The sequence below is a fragment of the Chionomys nivalis genome, chromosome 23 (genome assembly GCF_950005125.1).
Source record: "Chionomys nivalis chromosome 23, mChiNiv1.1, whole genome shotgun sequence".
Lineage (NCBI taxonomy): Eukaryota > Metazoa > Chordata > Mammalia > Rodentia > Cricetidae > Chionomys > Chionomys nivalis.
In genome coordinates, this window is record NC_080108.1 from 26,980,804 (window position 1) to 27,000,585 (window position 19,782).

General features: G+C 46.7%; 1 protein-coding gene and 1 non-coding gene across 7 annotated transcripts in view; both read left to right on the forward strand.

Moving 5' to 3' along the window:
- Tjp1 (tight junction protein 1) overlaps positions 1–19,782 on the forward strand; it is a 251,979-nt gene that overhangs the window by 62,621 nt on the left and 169,576 nt on the right. The window lies entirely within an intron of this gene.
- Positions 18,260–18,332, forward strand: Trnat-cgu (transfer RNA threonine (anticodon CGU)). The gene has a single exon. It is a non-coding gene; the product is annotated as a tRNA-Thr (tRNA).

Genomic DNA, 19,782 nt, shown 5'->3' on the forward strand with positions numbered 1-19,782 from the left:
CTCCTGGTCATGGCAGCTCTGTGGGGCGGGAATCTTTGCCCTCATACATAGTAACTGCCAAAGAATGAATATTTATATATTCATATGAGCAGGGCTGCTGCTGCTGCTGCTGCTATTATTGTTGTTGTTTGTCCCAGTGGCGGGGACCTTCAGACTCAGTGGCTCACAAGGGCTGTACCACTGAGCTACACAAGCCCGCCCCTACCTTGTCCTACCATCACCCAAGGTTTTAGTGTATGAGTTATGAGGGGACACACACAATCTATAGCACTTTATATCCCAGAAATATATATTTGTATTATATTTATTAATTTTTAATATATATTTTTAAATATATATAATATTATTAATTTTTGGATCAAGAAAATAAATAGGAATAAAATATAGACACTATTAAAACCATTAGATGTCAGAGTCTATGGAATGCAGTTGAACTAATGCTTAGGAAGATCCATAGCATAAATGTCTATGGGAACAAAAGTAAATAAAATGAAGCAATGGTTCTAACATTAAACTCAGAACTCTCAGAAAAAAACAACAACAAAATGAGCTAAAATTAGATAGGACTAATAAATACGAGAGTAGCAACTGCTTAGTGAATAGAAACAGAAGACTTTGTTAAGTAAGGAATTTGTCCAAAAAAAAAGGGGGGGATGGGTGGGAAATGAGCGCAGGCTGGGCAATAGTGGTAGTGGCACTTACAAGAGTTAGTTCCGGGACTGGCTCCAAAGCTACAGAGAAAGCCTGTCTCAAAAAACAAAACAAAAAGGGCTACTTAACTAAAATAAATTTGGGAAAGAAAGTGCCCTAGTTCGCTTATTTATAAGTTTGACGTAGCCAAGAGTCATCTGACAACAGGGACTCAGATAAGACTGGCCTGGGGCTACATTTGTGGAGATTGTTTCATTGTTATCTAATGCTGGTGGCCCTGCCCACTGTGGGTGGCACCATTCCCTGGGCAGGTGGTCCTGGGCTGTGTGAAATAACTACCTAATTATAAATCTGGGTGAGCCAGCCATCATCACTCCACCATGCTTTCTGCGTCAAGTTCTTGCTTGAGGTCCCACCTTGACTGCCCGCAATGGTGAACCGTGACCTACAAGTAAACAAGCCAGTCTTTTCTCCCTTGTCTTTAGTCACAGCAATAGGAAGAAAACTGGGACAGATATCTAGATGCATCAAAATAAGATACGATGGGGGAAATCGCTACTAAAACAGAAGAAATTTAAAGTGTAACTTTTTCCTAACTGTGTTTTGCAAGCATAGCTGTAAAGTGAACTTCCTATGAAAATATAATTTACTCAAATGATATCAGCAGAGACAGGAAGGAAGTCTGAGCCCAGCTAGACAAGAGCAACACAGAAGAGCTTCCCCCAGGGGACTGCTTGCAGTCCGTAAAGCTCAGACAACCCAGGGCTTCCTCCCGCTTCCTTCCAGAGCTCAGAGAGAGAAGATAAGCTCTGGCGTCTTCTCATGGAGTGAGCATAACATTAATACTAAAGTCTGATACTTCACAAAAAAAAAAAAAAGGCAAACTAAGGAACGGTTTTACTTGCCAACATCGGTGCAAGTTTTTAGTAAAGTGTTAACTAATAGAATTCAATGGTATATCAAATAGTTATCAAGTAGACTTATTTCCAGAATTCTAATGCAACCCATTAATAGAATTTCTTTTTAAAAATTGATGAATTTTATCTTTTGGCGATTTTATATGTATGTAATATATTTTGAATATGCTCATCTCTCTCGTTCCCACCACTATAAACCTCCTTCCTCCATACCAGGTCCTCTCCCAGGGCCATGATTTGGTTTTGTTTTGTGACTCTTTTAGTTTAACCTGAGCCAGCTGTATTCCCGCTGGATTGGAAGTGTTCATTGGAACCTGCTGGGGTTGTTGTGGGTACACAATTATTTTTTTAGTTGTTGTTTTGTTTAGGTTTTTTTATGCACGATGGATCAAACTTTTTGTTGTTGTTTGAGACAGGGATTCTCTGTGTAGCCCTGGCTGTCCTAGAACTCACTCTGTAGACCAAGTTAGAGGAACTCAGAGGTCCACCTGCCTTTCTCTGCCTTTGAGTGCTGGGACTAAAGGCATGTGCTTGGACACCCAGCAGGATCAAACTCTTGCTAAACTAGTTCTCTACCCCTGAACCACATCCTCAGCATACTACCCCCACCCCGACCCAGCAGCGGTATGTGCATTTGAGTGCTGGATATAGGACCCAGAGTTGCACACACCTTGTGCAAGATCTTTATCATTGGGGCAGTTGGAGAGATGATTCATCTATAAGAGCACTGGCTGCTCTTCCAGAGGTCCTGAGTTCTCTTCCCAGCAACCACATGGTAGCTCATAACCGTCTACAATGGGATCTAATGCAGGCATACATGCAGATAGAGCACTCACTCATACACATAAAAAAATTAATTTTAAAAAAGAACATTATCATTGATCTACACACCCAGCTCCTCAGTCAGAAGCAACCTAAGGGTGGAGGTTATTTTGTTTCATGGTCTCAGAGGGCTTAGGCTGACTGCACAATGGAGCATCATGGCAAGCAGAGGTGTGGTGGCGGGGAGGAAGCAGGTAGGGAAGAGGGGACTGGGAGCTTCCAAAACCTCAGCCTCAGTGACTTGTGCCTTTAAGTTGTTTCCCCCAAAGTACATAATTTCCCCCAAATAGTTCCACAAACTGGGGACCAAGAATTCAAAACATAAGCATATAGGAGCATTTTGTATTCAATCTATAACAGTAAGACAACCAACAAAAATCTTGATAATTGAATCTGGGGGATGAAATATAGTCAAAACATTTCATAATATTTTTTTTTTAAATTACACTGTTGCTGAGTGACGGTGGCACACGCCTTTAATCCCAGCACTTGGGGGGGGGGCAGAGGCAGATGGATCTGTGAGTTTGAGGCCATCCTAGGCTATACAGAGTGAGTCTAAGACAGCCAGGGCTACACAAAAAACCCTGTCTCAAAAACAGCAATAACAGTAAAATTACAGTCAAAAAGAAACAGCAATAACAGTAAAATTACAGTCAAAAAGAACATGCTCTGTCAAAATGATACAAAATGACAATAAACTAAAGCATCTTGGAAGATTGGGGTCATGAGACAATGGATCTCCAGCCCCGGAGACTGGCTAAGGTGATGGAGAGAGAGCCCCATGGAAGTGTGACTGCACATCTGTCTCATCTGGCTCACTGCACAGCCTGCTGAGGCACTGACCTCGCTCTCTCGGCGGTGTTCCTGGCAGGCAGGAGCTACTCAGAGGGTTTTCTGCCTGTCTGTTCCTGGTCCCTCTTAGTGCTTGACCTTGTGTGTGAATAGGTGCCATGGGGGCAGACAAGAGAGGTGGTGGTTGGTTGATGCCTCGTGGTGTCTCTGCTAGAGAGAGAAGCAGCACAGTCGCGAACAGAGAAAGAGGTTCAGTATTCCGTGTTTTCCCGAAGTGCGAACACCTGGGAGGGCGGCGTTCAGGGATGAAAATACTTTAGTCCAAGGAAACCATTAGTGACTTCAAGGCAGCCGGGCTCAAAGAGGAGAAGATGCAGGTGAGGGAGTGTCTCTCTTTCGGAGAGTCAGGAAGCTTGAAGGAGTGTTGCTGGATGAATCATTCACATGAATCCTGAAATTATCCCAGGCAGCAGGGGAAGCCATTCTCTGCTGCCCTCAGTGTGTTATTAAAACCACAAGGCCACAAGGAAGCTGAAAGGGTTTGCCAATAAATGCTCCAACATGGAGTACCTGGACTCGACTGCTACCGTTTTGTTTCGTTTGCACGGCTGTCTGTACGTCCATCCATCTTCCATTTATACACTTTATCTGATTCATTTCAAGTGAATGGAAGCTGTCGGCCTGCCTCTCTCTTCTGGGAATCTTAGGAATTTGAGGTGAGAGCCGTCGTAAAGCTCATAGGGCGGTGTTTAAGTCTGGCAGGAAGTGGCTGACTTCAGATGCAAACAATGACTCAGTCTTTGAACCGACTTCAGGAGCCACCTTCCCTGTCCCTGCCCAGCAGGAGCAGCAGGCCTCAACAGCTGACTCCTCAGGCTGGCATGCGCCACCCCTCCAATCTTGCACCATCACAGGTGTCTGCCCAGCAAGGCAAACATTCCTCCGCACCTGGGACACAGCTGGGGCACACCGGACCCGAAAGGCAGCAAAGGAAAGGAAGTTCCTGTTTGCAAGGCAAGGCTGAAGCAAGCGCTGTGTTCTGGGAGGAAACAGCAGTCATTGCCTGGTTCCATCAAAACATCTAGGCGGACCTGATTCAAGCCTTTAGCTTCTGTTTCCTCCCTTCCCCTAGGTTTTCTGATCTGACGTGAACTGACTTTAATAGTTCCGGCATCTGTTGGTACTGTGCGTATAGAGGTCGTGACAGCCTAAGTGAAGTTAGAGACAGTTAGATGCTATTAAATGCTAAAGGGAAAGGATTGTTTGCTACATTTCTACCTGTGTGGAAAAGTCAAAAGAAAAAAAGAGTGGATCCCAGTGCCCGCTCCTGAAGCAGACCCAAGTCGGAATACGCATGGCAACCCTTGTGATGTGTGTCCCTGGCATTGCCTCGGTTTCCCTATCCATCCATGAAGATGATGGGGCCTTCTCTGCCTAAGTGGCTCATGAAAATCCACATTAAAGAACAGTGCAATTATAGGGCATTGTCTGGAGTCTTGTCTCCCTGGCAGAGTCTCGCGTTGACTCCCAAGCACAGAGGAAAGAGAGAGGCCTGGAGGCCTAGTTCCATAATAATTGACGCTTAGTCCTGCTGGGGCTGGAGGAGAAAGGGAACTCTGGGAAGAATCCACCTCCCAGGGGGCCCAGAAGGAATGAGGACTCCCCAGGGAACACTTGTCCCCAGGCTAACTGGGTGAGGAGATCTGGTTCTAAAGCCCCGAGAATGGCTCTCCTTCCGGATCTGGCACCCGTCCTGCTCAGTCACCAGTCACCGAGGCTGACTGTCCTGGGTCCCCCACCAGCGCCTCTGTTCCCGCATACCACCAGGTTACACCTTGTTCGTTTGCTCCTAGTTTTACCTGACGCTACCTTTGAACATTGTCCCTTCCCTTTGGAATGAAAACTCCCGTGAAGATAGGAACTTTTTTTGGGGTGGGGGCGGGTATATGTGCAGGGTTTCTCATGCATGAGACACAGGCTGAGTTCAGACTCACGTTGTGACCTTAAACTCTGGATCCTCCTGCCTTAGCCTTCCAAGAGCTGGGATTATAGGCCCTGTGCCACCAACCACACCCAGCTAGAAACTTGGTTATCACCTCTGTGTCACCCGCACCCAGAAAAGAACCGAGCCTGGCACACAGCAGACAGTCAGAATGATGAGTCAGAAGCCTCGATCCTTCACGCCCATCAGCCTGAAACCCTGCCCTGATGCTTCTCCACTGATCCCGTGGATTGGGGTCAGGAGAGGGGACCCAGTTGGCCTCTGTCATGGTGGGTGGCTTGGTGTTTTGCTTCATTTAGAATTCTAGCTGATGAATTATTTTCCTTTGAGTTTTTAAAGCATTATGTGTGTTTCTCCTTCCTGAGAAGTTGGGAGTTCACTGCTCAGTTTCCCCTGTGCTCCACTTTCATCTCTCTCTTAGCACACGGGCAGTGAGATCTTTTAGCTTTGAGAACATGTCTTCTATTGTTTCTTTAGTTAAACCCCTTCTTTCTCTTTCTAGGGAAATCGGTTAACTTGTAGCATCTATACCAATTCTTACTGTTTAAGACCCAGTCTCTTGTAGCCCAGACTGGCCTCAGACTCAACTATGTAACCCAACCCGACCTGGAACAGCTGCTCCTCCCGCCTCTGCCGTCAAAGAGCTGGGACCACACGTTCCAGCCATCACACCTGGCTTCCGTGCTGGGAGAATGAGCCCGAGCCTCTGTGTTAGGCAAGTGCTCTCCCAGCTGAGCTATGCCCTAGCCTTGATCTATCTATTTATACTGTTTGCCGGACAAGTTCCGTGGCTTTATTTTTCAACCCACCTAACGTGTTATTTATGGTATTTTGTTTTTAATTTTCAAGAGCCCTTCCTTCTTTATGTTGCTTTCCGTACAGAAGGCTGTAAAGTTTCTCTAAAATGACCTCTGACCCTTTGCTATCTGCTCATTCATGACTCACTAGGAAGCAGGACTAGGAAGAGCTATGGACACGCCCCAGTACACAACAGGCAGGGGCAAGCGAACGTTCCCGGACAGATGAATAGATAAACACACATGAATCCATTGGTGGGATGGAATACTACCTAGCCTTTCTAAGCAAGGCAGTTCTGAAATATGGCACAATGGAGGTAAACCTGGAAAATGACGCTGGTGAAATAAGGCAGGTGTCACAAGTACCAGGCGGTTGTGGATCCGCTTATGTGAGCTATGTAGAGTTCCCGCATTCACAGATTTAGAAGGATGATTGCCGAGGCTGAGGACACGGGGCAGACAAGGGGGATTGTGTGCAGTGGCAACAGTATTTAATCTTGGGAAGACAGCAACCTCCATGATGCCTGGTGAGGGATGGCCGCACAGTGGGAGTGCACCAAACTGGAGCTATACACTTCCAAAGGGTTAAGGTGGTCAGTTTTATCATAAAATAATAAGAATTGTCACTGATAAGCATGACATCATGCATTCTCAAGCCTTCTCTGAGAAAAACTCCTGCACAGAGTCTGAGGAGACCCTGGGGTCCTGCACACCACCACACACACACACCCTTGTGTCTTCCCTTCCTTGTTCTCTGAGTCCTGTTCCCCACTTTCAGCCTGAGGCTTGGAGAAGAGACAGCACCTTTACCGGCTGCTGCTTCCTCATCCTGTCCCTGCTTCTCTGTTCAGTTTCCATCTTTTAAGGAAGTGTTGCTACCTCTGGGTCTCATGGATTTATTTTTTACTTGATTTATGGCTTTTTTGTTGTTGTTGGTGGTGGTGGTGGTGGTGGTGTGGGCAGAGATTCAAGAGAGAAGTGATAACATGTAGCCGTTTCTTTTAATTAGAAGTTGGCATGCCTATTTCTAATAGTAGCATTTATGTAATTAAAGACATAATAATCTTTTTAATTAAACTCACACCTGAAGGAAAATTCGAGATTTTTTTTGTTAGTTCATTTTATTTTGTTCACATCATCAAAAACCCAATCAGAATCTTAAATCACCTGGCATGGGGCCATGGTGGTGTAGGCCTTTAATCTCAGCACTTGGGAGGCAGAGGCAGGTGAATCTCTGTGAGTTCAAGGCCAGCCTAGTCTACGGGGCAAGTTCTAGGACAGGCTCCAAAGCTACAGAGAAACCCTGTCTTGAAAAACCAAACAAAAATAAACAAACAAACAAAAAACACTTGGCAATGGTGGAATGGCTCAGTGGGTAAAGGCTTGTCACCAGGCCTGCCACCTGAGTTCCATCCCTGAGCCCTAGATAGAGAAAAGAGAGAACCAACTCCCAGAAGTTGCTTTCTGAACTCCAATAGCACACCTAGTGATACACTGGCAGGACCCTCCCACTGCAATAAACCCCGTGGGCATTGTGCCCAGCTGAGCTGGCATCCTCTAGCCTGATGGGATGAGACCTTCCTTCCTCCCTCCCTCCCCTGCCCTCTGCATTTTTAAAAATTTAATTTGTTTTTCCTCTTTGATAACTTCGCACATGTGTATGATGTATTTTGGTCAATTTCACCTGTCATTCTCCGCGTTCATCCCACCCCACCCTTAGTGACCCTCCTCTCCTAACAGATCCCCCCCCACTTTATGTCTTCTGTTGTTTGGGGTTTTGTGCCACACTCAGTTGAACTGGAGTTGTTTGGGCGTGGGGTGGGGGTTATTTACTGGAGCACGGGCACTTTACCAGTGACTGCTTCATCACTGAAGAAATTGACTCCTCCCTCCTCGGCCACCATTTGCTACTCAAGGAAGGGTGGGGCCTCCCATGCGTCTTCCTGATCTGTGAAGGAATGTTGACCTTCTTATACCAGCCTAGAGCAGGTAGCCATGGCCGTGGTGTATTTATGAGTGCAATGGCTATATCATGTCCCAAGGACAGCATTTCACAAATGAGCCATTTCTTAAAACAGAAGTCAACAGTAGCCACCATGATAGCTTCAAGGATCAAATCCTAAGTGTCATACCTTCATGAATTCTCTGAGGAAAAAAAAATACATTGATTTGATTAAATATAACCCAGAAATATATGTCAAGATAGAGATGAGATGTGTGTGTTGTGTGTATGTGTGCCTGTATGTGTGCATTTGTGTCTATGAGTGTGTGTTACATTGCTGTGTGTGTGTGTGTTGGCAGGATGATTATGGAGGGGTCTGGGAAGAAAAGGCTGTGTGCTATCACAATTCACTGGTAACACTTTATCCCAATTTCGTAGAGTAGCTTTGTAAACGTTACTCAAAGAAAGCAATACATTGGTTTTAGACCTAATTTATGATGATCATCTGTTAACAGGTACGTCTGTTGCAGGTGAGGTCAGTGAGAAAGACTCTGTTTTTTGAATGACATCAAACACGGTGTGAGCTTGGGAGCTGAGCAGTAAGATGAGGAAAACGGCCGGGCCTAGAGAACAGTGCACGTACGAGACACAGTGCTTATGTAGGGATTGTAAATACACCCACGACCTGGTGGGGTTCCCCTTAGCTGTCATCATGGGAAGTAAAGAGACTCTAATGCTGCCATCTTTCTTCCTTTTTTAATTAGCAATGAAGTTAGTCAGCCTCTGGTGGCTTAGATGTGAGCGCGCTCATTGCCCATTGAGGACAAACAGTGGCGTCTTCTCCAATTATTCTGTTACACTCCCTGTGTGTCTGTGGGGGGGAGGCAACATATACTCACTGGGCACTCCATTGCCGGTCTGAGACCTTCCAAAGTGCTGCGGATACATTAAACAATGATTTGTTGGCATTTTACAGTGTAGTGAGGCTCTCCAAATCCCTGCAATTTACAAATACCCTTTTATATACAGATTTGAGAGCAGAACAGCCCCTCCAACCAAATAAATTTCTCCAAAGCTATGCACGAGGCAGTTTTCCATAGTGATAGTTTTCTTACTAAATTTAACTTCGATGATTACAAATTAAACCCTTCAAACACCACATAATGTCTCTTGAATTGGAATGTACTCACATGGAGAAGGCTCTCACCTGACATTCACAGTTAACTTTATGACATTTTTGGAAACAATCATTGTTATGGTTTAAGTAAAATGGCATTGTTCCCTGAGTGGCTGCAGTGGGCAGCCGATCCCAAGACCATGGCAGGCCATGGAGGCAGCCAGTCCTAGGCAGGGAGCCCCTGAGTGGCCTATGGGCCACAAGGGGCAGCGAGTCCCAGGCAGGGAGCTGCGTGGCTGGTGAGAGACCCAGATGGTTAGGCACACCATGCAGAGTGAGGTTGGATATTTATTTAGTAAGTTATGGAAGGGAAGGGAAATGGGAGAAGGGGGAAAAGGGGAAGAGGAGAGAGAGAGAAAAACGGGGGGAGGGGAGAAGTGAGGAGAGGGGAGAAAGACAGAAGCTGCCTCTTTGGGAGAGAGACAGAAAGGGGAAAAGCTCAGGCTGGAAGTGGTAGGAAGATCTGACTGCCAAGGGGGTGGGCGGGGCTTGTCTCTTAAAGGGACAGGACAGACTATTACATTCCCAACTCTTTTTATAATAAAAAGGTGGGAGGTTAGGCACAACAGGTTAAAGGAATTGGAGTGGCAGATTCTCAAGACAGCTTCCTTCTTATTTGTGGGTGCCATCTTGTGCGGGGGGGGGACCTGAGAAAGCTGGGTGCTGGTCACATCCTGGTGTAGCTAGTCTCTTTGCTCCTGTCCGGTGTTTGTGGTATGGGAATGTCTGGTGTCTCTTACACCTGTTTAAAGTATTGGCAGAACAGAGGACCAAGTTAAGTTTAGGAAAAAAATTTTAGGACCAGTGGGGGTGTCTGACCATTACAATTGTTAGTACTTAAAGTCATGTTAATGATCAGAGATGTTTAGGATGTGTTTCTCCTAGAGCACAATATTAGTTTGTGGGTTTGGTCTTTGAGTTCCTTTCCGGGTTGTGCAAAACCTTACTGGGATAGGTGGTGAAGTGGGCAGTGGTGAGGCTTGAATCTTGATATAGAGTGTTTCCTAACAAGTCTTGCTCAATCTCCATCATGGTAAATGTGCCCGTGTTTGGCATTATCTTGGCACAGCCTGGTCACAGCTGGAGTTTCCCGGTGACAGGGAATGCAGCTGGTTGCAGGAGTGGCATGAGATAGGGGTCTGGCTAATATCTGTTTACGTAGAGCCATGCAAAAAAGCAAGCAAAGAACCACTAGGTTTCTGGTTATCCCCATGGTAATTGGTAGTTAGTTCTCTGGCTTCTTTTTCCTTCCTTCCTTCCTTCCTTCCTTCCTTCCTTCCTTCCTTCCTTCCTTCCTTCCTCCCTCCCTCCCTCCCTCCCTCCCTCCCTCCCTTCCTTCATTCCTCCATTCTTCATTCCGTCCCTCCTTTCTCCCCCCCCTTCCCTCCTTCCTTCCTTCCCTCCCTCCCTCCCTCCCTCCCTCCCTCCCTCCCTGCCTCCCTCCCTCCCTCCCCAGGCTATCTTTCTATTATGTAGCCCTGGCTGTCCTGGTATTCACTGTATAGACCAGGCTGGCCTTGAACCCAGCTATACCCATTGGCTTCTTAAGGTGGAAAGGCGTTGTGTCTCCCAGAGCAGAGACGCTAGTAGAAGACCTTGATTCTTTAGCAATTTCCCATCTCCTTTGTGGAGTTAATCTCTCCCACACTTCACTTGTCAGCATGGAATATGGGCCAGTAATTCTCCATCAGCTATTTCCGAGCCACTCAGTAGACAGCCATCCTTCCGGCCCTCACTTGAGGGTTATGGGAGATACAAGCAGAGCAAGCAGGGCAGCTGGCAAGGGTGTTGGTGCTCATGGAGCTCTTGGTAAGAGCAGGTGTGTTGGTGCTTGTGGAAGAATGTGTGTGTGTATGTGTGAGTATGTGAGAGTATGTGTGTCTTTGAGTGTGTGTATGTGTGTATGCATGTGCGTATATGAGTCTGTGTCTCTGTGAGTCTGTGTCCCTGTGAGTGAGTGAGTGTGAGTGTGTGTGTGTGTGTGTGTGTGTGTGTGTGTGTTGGGAGAAGCTGATGTCCTTTCATGAGCCCAAGACTTCAGCAACTGTGTTCACCCTGTAAGAGGCCACAGTGGTTGACCCCGAAGAGCTCAGGGTTTGGCTCCACAATGTTTTGTGCAGAATCAGGGGTGAGCTCTATTGGTTAGTTAAGATGTGAGCTGCCTGGAGACCTCGATGGTCTTCCTGATGGTTCCCTTTTCTGAGCACTCTTTTCCCAGGTACCTCCTTCCCTGGCCTTTGTGGGTCTGCTCCTGCACGACTCAATTTGACTCTTGGAAGTACCTAGCTGCCATGTCACCAACAAGCAGACAACCCCTCTTGTGGTATTTCTAACTGCCATCACTGGTGACGGCTATAAGCATGGGTTTTTTGTTTGTTTGTTTGTTTGTTTGTTTGTTTTTTGGTTTTTCGAGACAGGGTTTCTCTGTAGCTTTGGTGCCTGTCCTGGAACTAGCTCTTATAGACCAGGCTGGCCTCGAACTCACAGAGATCCGCCTGCCTCTGCCTCCCGAGTGCTGGGAATAAAGGCGTGCGCCACCACCGCCCGGCTATAAGCATGGGTTTATGGACAGAAAGAATCCTGCTGCTATCTTCCCAGGTAGGGTCACAGCCCTGGGTACCTGGGGTTCTGGAGATAGTAGGAGGGATGGGCAGAGCAGGTGAGGGTTCTTTGTGGAGTGTACTGGTCACTGCCAGGCACTGAGACCCAGTGAATAGAGCTCTTAAAAATACAAATGGCCAGGGCTGGAGAGATGGCTCAGTGGTTAAGAGCATTGCCTGCTCTTCCAAAGGTCCTGAGTTCAATTCCCAGCAACCACATGGTGGCTCACAACCATCTGTAAAGAGGTCTGGCGCCCTCTTCTGGCCTTCAGGCATACAGACAGAATATTGTATACATAATAAATAAATAAATATTAAAAAAAAAACTTAAAAAAAAATACAAATGGCCAGAGACCCACAAGCCTGAGTCCCTGGAACCCTAGGGCAAGAACAGGTTTCAGGGTGGCCTGGCCAGCTGGTCAGCTCTGTCATGCTCTTCTCCATAGTGGAGAAACTTGATTTGAATCAGAGGCATATTGACCATTCTGTCATCACAGCAATCCCAGAGCCTTGGGAGTTAGAAGAAAGGGCTAGATGTCTGACAGGGGGTGGGCGTTACCCTGCCTTGAACTCCTGAGGCCTGAGTGCTAGAATTGTGGTCAGGGATGACTTTGAACTCCTGACCCTTTTGACTTGAGCACAGTTTATGCCATGCTGGGGACAGAACCCAAAGTTCCCTGCATTGCTGGTAAGCACTCTATGGAGTGGGTAACACCCCTATTACCCCCATTCTGCTGCTGCCAATTTCAGGGAGCTCAGACCCATAGAGCTGAGAGAGAGAGAGAGAGAGAGAGAGAGAGAGAGAGAGAGAGAGAGAGAGAGAGAGAGAGAGAGAGAATCACCCTGTGGCTTTCTGCGCTCCTGGAAACTTTCTCCTCCCATACCCACCTCCAGCCCACCCACCTGTCCTGCACCTGTCTTTTCTGCTGTCTTTAGTCTGACTGGGAGACGGCTGGCTTGGCTCCAGCTTTCTCATTAGCACTCTAGGTTGGCATGTCTTTTGGCTTCAGATCTTCGTTTTCCTTAGCCTGTGCCAAGAAAGTGTCTGTTAATCCGGCTGGCTGGTGGTAAAGAAGGGACTTCAGCAGAGATGATAAGGTGTAGTGCAGCAGCCCTCAGAGTGCTGACCCTGGGCCACAGGCAGCAGGGACCCTGGGACCTGTCAGAAATACAAACCCTCAACCACTCTTGTCTTGCAGCTTCAGGTCAGGAGCTCCAGGGTGACGCTCATCTCCAGCTGACTGCAAGGAAGGCAGAGTGTGCTGTGTAGGCCATTCAGAGCAAGTGTGCAGGATGTCAGATTGGTTCCCGGCTTTGGCGTATGGTCCCCAGCCTTTGTAAAGTCTTCTGCGAGCCCCTCCCTGCTAGACGGCAGCCCCTGGGCCCACCAGAGATGCTGTGGACCCAGCATGCAGTAACAAAAAGTGCCTTCTCCAAGACTGACTTCAGTCTCTGGTCCTGAAAACAGTGTTGGGAGAGCTGAAGGTCACTGTCCTCCTTGGAGGGTGAGGGTGGGGGGAGCACAGCACCTCCATGGGAAGCTGGGGCAGTGAGGAGGGCGTGGCAGTTATTCATGCTTCTTCCTAGACTGTATTCAGTTCACAGAACCACTGGGGAATTAATGGAACCAGAGAAAGTCATATTCAAAGCTGGGGACGTAGCTTAGTTGGTACAGCGCTTGCCTACATGTGCGAAGGGTTCGATCACCTGCATTGCGTAAGCCAGGCATGGCGACACACACCTGTAATTATAGCACTGAGGAGGAGGTGAGAGGAGGATCAAAAGGTCAAGGTCCTTCTCTACTACGTAACTTCAGAGTCCCTTGAGGATGCAGGAGACCCTATCTTAAAAAAGATAACTCAGCAGGTAAAGGCACTGACTGCCAAGCCTGATGACTTAAATTCAATCCCTGCGACCCACATAGTGACCTCCTGCAGATGCTTCTCTGACCTCTGCACACGTGCCATGACATGTGTGCCACAATTTCACTCACACACACAACACACACACACAAATTGTATGTGTATATATGTGTGTATACACATATATGTATATATATACACGCATACATATATTTGCATATATATATATACATGCATACATGCATACATACATACTCTAAAAGGAGACCAGGTCTAAGTTTGGCGGTCCTCTCACTCTGTCCTTTCCACCAGGCTTTGCAGACAGGTGTCTTTGTTGTTTGTCTTTCTGTATCTTTTCTACATTTGCTAGTGGATTTTCTGAGTCACATGCCTACCTCTCTGTCTCCTTACTACTTATTTCCTAGAGCAGTGGCTTCAAACTTCGGTGTGAGCAGAGCCACTACAGTGACTCTGATGGAATGAGTCTGGATGGAACCTGGGAATCTGCATTCCCAGCAAGCTCTGGGGTTTACTAGAAGGCACACTTCTGACTTGAGCCACAATTGGGGCTCTGCTGTGCATTTCTTACGTAAGAGAAGAAAAGAGTAATGCTTTTTAAACTCACCAGGTAGAGATTTTTGTTTGGTTCGTTAGTTTTTCAAGACAGGGTTTCTCTGTAGCTTTGGAGGCTGTCCTGGAACTAGCTCTTGTAGACCAGGGTGGCCTCAAACTCACAGAGATCCGCCTGCCTCTGCCTCCCGAGTGCTGGGATTAAAGGTGTGCACCACCACCGCCCGGCCAAGTTTTACCTGTAGAAATTGAATGCTAGCGACAATGGCAGGCACATTGACCTCAGAGCCACCCTGTCTGAACTGTGCTAGAGATGGGCACTCACTTTGCTGGAGATCTGACCTTGAACCATGCTCATTGTTGGTCAAGGCTAGGTGGGAGCAGGGGGAAAGGAGAAATCCAAAAGAGCCCCTAGGTTCCCTATTCCACAACACATGAAGACACAAAGGAGAAACTATTCCTTTAAGTATAATCCACACTGGGGTCAAATTCCTAACTTGTTTTTTTTTTTTGGGGGGGGGTTACTTTTTTATTTTATTTTTAAAGAAGAATGAAAGAAAGAAATTTTATATTACAAAAGTTACCACTGGTTGTATGTTTACGTTACTTTATTCCTATATTAAATCATTCCCTTTGTGTCGGAGGCAGACACACCCCCTGCAGTTCCTGGACACCATGGGAATATGGAAAGCCAGGCCTGCATGGGGAATGAAACCACTCCAAGAAAAGCTTTGAAGATTGTTTTCTCATCTCCTTTTTATTTTTATATGCAAGCGGAGTCCTCTGTGGTTCATCTTATCTCTCTGTCTTTAGCCAGAAACATTTTGGCCCAAGAAAATAGAAAACAGTCTCCAGCTAGAGGAACTCAGGTGCAGAGGTTAAGTATTCCAGCCTTTGAAGTGAAATGATTTTTTTTGTTGTTGTTGTTGCTCTTCAGAGTGTAATGGTCCCTCTCCCCCTCTCTCCTCGTGCAATGCTTTCAACTCACTGTGCTAGAAGTGTCTGGGCCTCCTTAGATTCCCCTTCTGTTCTCACTCAGCGGTTCGCTGCAAGTCCTGAAAGGCAAGTTTTATAAAATACATCATGAGTGAATTCTGCTCACTGTGTGGCTGCTGTTCTTGCTCCATCTCTTGCCTTTGAGGGTCATAAAATTCTTCAGTATCTCTGGTGTGTCCCTTAGCCCACAGGCTCACACAGATGCACACACACAATGCACAGATGCACACACACAGGCTCACACAGATGCACACACAGATGCACTCATACAATGCACAGATGCACACACAGATGCACATACACAATGCACAGATGCACACACACAGGCTCACACAGATGCACACACACAATGCACAGATGCACACATGCAGGCTCACACAGGCTCACACAGATGCACACACACAATGCACAGATGCACACACACAGGCACACACAGGCTCACACAGATGCACACACACAGGCTCACACAGGCTCACACAGATGAACACACACAATGCACAGATGCACACACACAGGCTCACACAGATGCACACACACAATGCACAGATGCACACACACAGGCTCACACAGATGCACACACAATGCACAGATGCACACACACAGGCTCACACAGATGCACACACACAATGCACAGATGCACACACACAGGCTCACACAGATGCACACACACAATGCACAGATGCACACACACAGGCTCACACAGGCTCACACAGATGAACACACACAATGCACAGATGCACACACACAGGCTCACACAGATGCACACACACAATGCACAGATGCACACACAGGCTCACACAGATGCACACACAACTTTTCGGACACTCTCATCTCACACTCACAGATAATGAACGCTTTATCAGATTTTTCTCACCCCCGGTATCTTCCACATTAAACTTTTCATATTTTCAAAACATTTTTTTAAAGTTCTATAATGTAACGCCGGGCATTGGTAACACACACCTTTAATTCCAGCACTTGGGAGGCAGAGGCACAAAGATGTCCGAGTTTGAGGCCAGCCTGGTCTATAGAGCGAGTTCCAGGACAGGTTCCAAAGCTACACAGAGAAACTCTCTCTCAAAAACTCAAACAAACAAAGTTGTGTATGTATTTGTGTATATGTGTATATAAGTGTGGAAAGGAGTGAGTGGAGGTGTGTGGATATGACCTCGTGAGTGCAGATACCTGCAGGCCAATAAAAGAAAAAGATCAGACCCCATAGAGCTGGAATTACAGGCGGTCCTGAGCTGCATCATGTGGGTGCTGGAACCACTGACTGGGGTACTCAGCAAGAGCATACACTCTTAACTGCTGAGCCATCTCTCCAGTCCTGAACCTTCTGTATTCTTATCAAGGCTACCTTTCCAAAATAGGTTTAATTATGTCACTCCTCTATTTAAATACTTTACCGACTTGCCATTAGTAGAGAATAAACCTCATCTATGTAACAGTCTTTTAGGACCTCTGTACTATCCCCACCTTTCCCCCTCCTGGCTAGCTTCCTGCCGCTTCCAGTGCCTTGGGATCTAAGCACACTCACCTGCTTGCTCTCCTCTGCTGTCACTGTGGAGAGAGTCTTTGTGTTTTCAAGGCTTTGATGAAATGGTTTTGGTTTATGACCCTGCCTTATTACTCTCTCGTAGGCTCATCTCTGCTACCTGTTCTCCTGCAGGCTGTCTAGGCTGAAGCACTTAACCTTATGTAATTACATTCAGCTGCTTTGGGGACCTGTTCTCAAGGTCCCCAGCAGTGGCAGTCACTACTCTTGGGCATACAGTTCAGAGAGGTTTGGCATGCATGTGTGTGAGCCAGAGCCTTGGCTTTGGCCTTCCGACTTGAGGGGCACCCATGTTTGCATCCTGTTTCAGGCACCTCAGTAACCTTAGCCACTTCTCATTCCATGGCAGTCTCCTCAAGAATTTACCATCCTCTGTGTCTGTTCCTTTCCCATTGTTGGTAGCATGAAGCCAGGTGCAGCTCCTGTGCCCAGAGCGCACGCAGTCTTCCTTGGGTCAACAGATGAATGGTTAATGGTAATCGTTATGAGGTTTGCTTTAATTATGAGCTGAACTTCTCTCATGCTCCTTCCAGGTTTTTTGTTTGTTTGTTTTGTTTTGTTTTTTCAAGAAAGGGTTGTTCTGTAGCTTTGGAGCCTCACCTGGAACTCCCTCTGTAGACCAGGCTGGCCTCAAACTCACAGAGATCCTCCTGCCTCTGCCTCCCGAGTGCTGGGATTAAAGGCATGGGCCAGCACCACCCAGCCCGGTCTTTTCCTAACTGTCCTGATAGAAACTAAAACTCAGCTGCATCAGGCTCTAGGGCTCTGGGGTTCACTTAGGACAGTGGTTCTCAACCTTCCAAATACTGTGATCCTTTTGTACAGGTCTTCATGTTGTGGTGATCCCCCCCCCATAAAATGATCTCCTTGCTACTTCATAACTGTAATTTGCTACTGTTATGAACTGTAATGTAAATTTCTAATATGTAGGGTATGTGATATGCAGCCCCTATGAAAAGGTCGTCTGACCCCCCCAAGGGGTCAAGGCCCACAGGTTGAGAACCTCTGATTTAAGAGCTCAGACAGGTACACTGCTATATGTGAGCTCTGAGGCTAAGCCATTGGTTCAGACTCTCAATGACTGTAGGCCACAGCTGATTCGATGCATGCAAACAGTTTCCATGAGCCACCGCTGCAATAAATGCATTGTGGGAGTGGTGGAGGGAGGTCACTGTTTCTTCATTGACCTCCATTCTTTTCAACCTTGTGAAAACAACAGATGTATGTGAAGCTATAAGTGGCAGCCAGTGACCGGAACCGTTATCTGTGACGTCGACTACAGGTTTTCCTTTCCTAGTGTGTGCATTCTTTCCTGTTCCTCCAGGCTCATAGCTCATACTTCAGCCATCTCCTACATTCATCTTACCTCACTGGGTGTAACTGGTGATAGTTACAAAATCTATGTCTGGTGGCTCTCCTTTTACTGATGGTGTGTTCATTTAGGGAGAGGAAGTGATGAACCTACTGAAAATTGTTGCAGAGAGGTTGATGTTAGTATAAATTGATTGGTTTTCGGGCAGTAGACTGTAGTGGGGGAGGTGCAGGCTGCGTTCCTTCCACCCGGCTCCCGGCCACCCGGCTAGCTCAGTCGGTAGAGCATGAGACTCGTAATCTCAGGGTCGTGAGTTTGAGCCCCACGTTGGGCGCCAATTGAAGGCGTAAATCACAAACAATACAACACCAGTTTGGAATTAGATTATTAGAGAGATTATTTATTTTAAGGGGGAAAAACTTACAGATCACCATCCCAGACAACAGCCCTCTGCACAATCAGGAATGGAGCCTACTCGCTGGAAGCCAGAGAGAGAGAGACCACGCCCCAGTGGGCTGGTATCTTAGCGGCTATTGGCTGAAGGAGTGCCCGCAACAGTAGACCATCTTCACTGTCAACTTGATGGCACTCAGAATCGCCTTGGACAAAGCTGATTCCCCTTCTCCTTATGATATTCCCCCAACATTGGCACATCAGCTACCATTGTCATTGTGTAGGTCTTGTTTTGAAGACTGTGTTGTTAAGACTTCATGGTTGCAGATCCTTCTCATTTATAGAAGACACCAGATCAAAGCAGATGTCCTGGTACTCTCTTAGATCTCCCCCCCTCCTCTTGAGTGACGTCTCACCCCCCCCCCAGCCTTAGAGGTAGATGCAGGGAATGGGAATAGCGAGCCCCTTGTCAGTTCTCTGCATGTTCACCTATTGTGGATTTCTAGGATGGTCTCCATCTGCAGCAGGAAGAAGTTTCTTTGATGAGGGGTCAGAGCTGTGCTTTTCTGTGGACATAAGGATAGACATTTGTTACAGAATCATCCACAGTGAGGTGGAAAGCTTAGTCTCAACTGCTTGGCTGAACTAAAATGGACTCTTTTGTTAACGTTTTGAACATCGCTTGTGCTCAAAGATGGAAAACTTTTTAAAAGTAGAAAGGTTGAGGGAGTGGCGAAAGCATTCAAAAACAAGGCTGTGTTCTGGACCTGCAGTGATAGCCAAGCCCTGGCAGGGGCTCAGGCATTGTAGCAGTGAACTTGGGCTGAGGGAGCACAGCCAAGTCATTCTTTCCACTTAAGTGTTTCAAAATACAAACAGACTTTGATGTTAAAGAAAAAAGTGTGTGTACATAGAAAACAAGTACTGTAGTTATTTCATCTTGGGCTCTACAACATTTCTTAGCGTAAAAAAATGGCTTTGCTCCTTTTTATTGTTTTGCAAGGAAAATGAGGATTAGATGTCAATTTAGATTTGGGGAAGTAAGTGAAAGTTCAAATGGTTTTTCCAGATAAGGTGCTTTCTCCAGTGGATTTCTTCCCCCTCTCTAAAAGAAATAAACAAATACCCCACTTCCTTCTCTTAGAGTCTTTTTGATCTCAGTGTAGTTGTGGAGTGTATATCTGGATCGTTCTGGAAACTCCTTTGATTGATACTAGCAATGAAGACTTGAAGAATGAAATGAAAATAAAGGGCCGAGTTCACTCCCCGCTTCTGCCTCCTACAGCTTAAAGGATGGCCATGTTTCATGTGAAGTTTTAGGGAGGTTTTGTCACTGTTCCCCGGGGACCTGAGCCCCCTCATTCCACATGCTGTTTGATGAACGGAGTGCT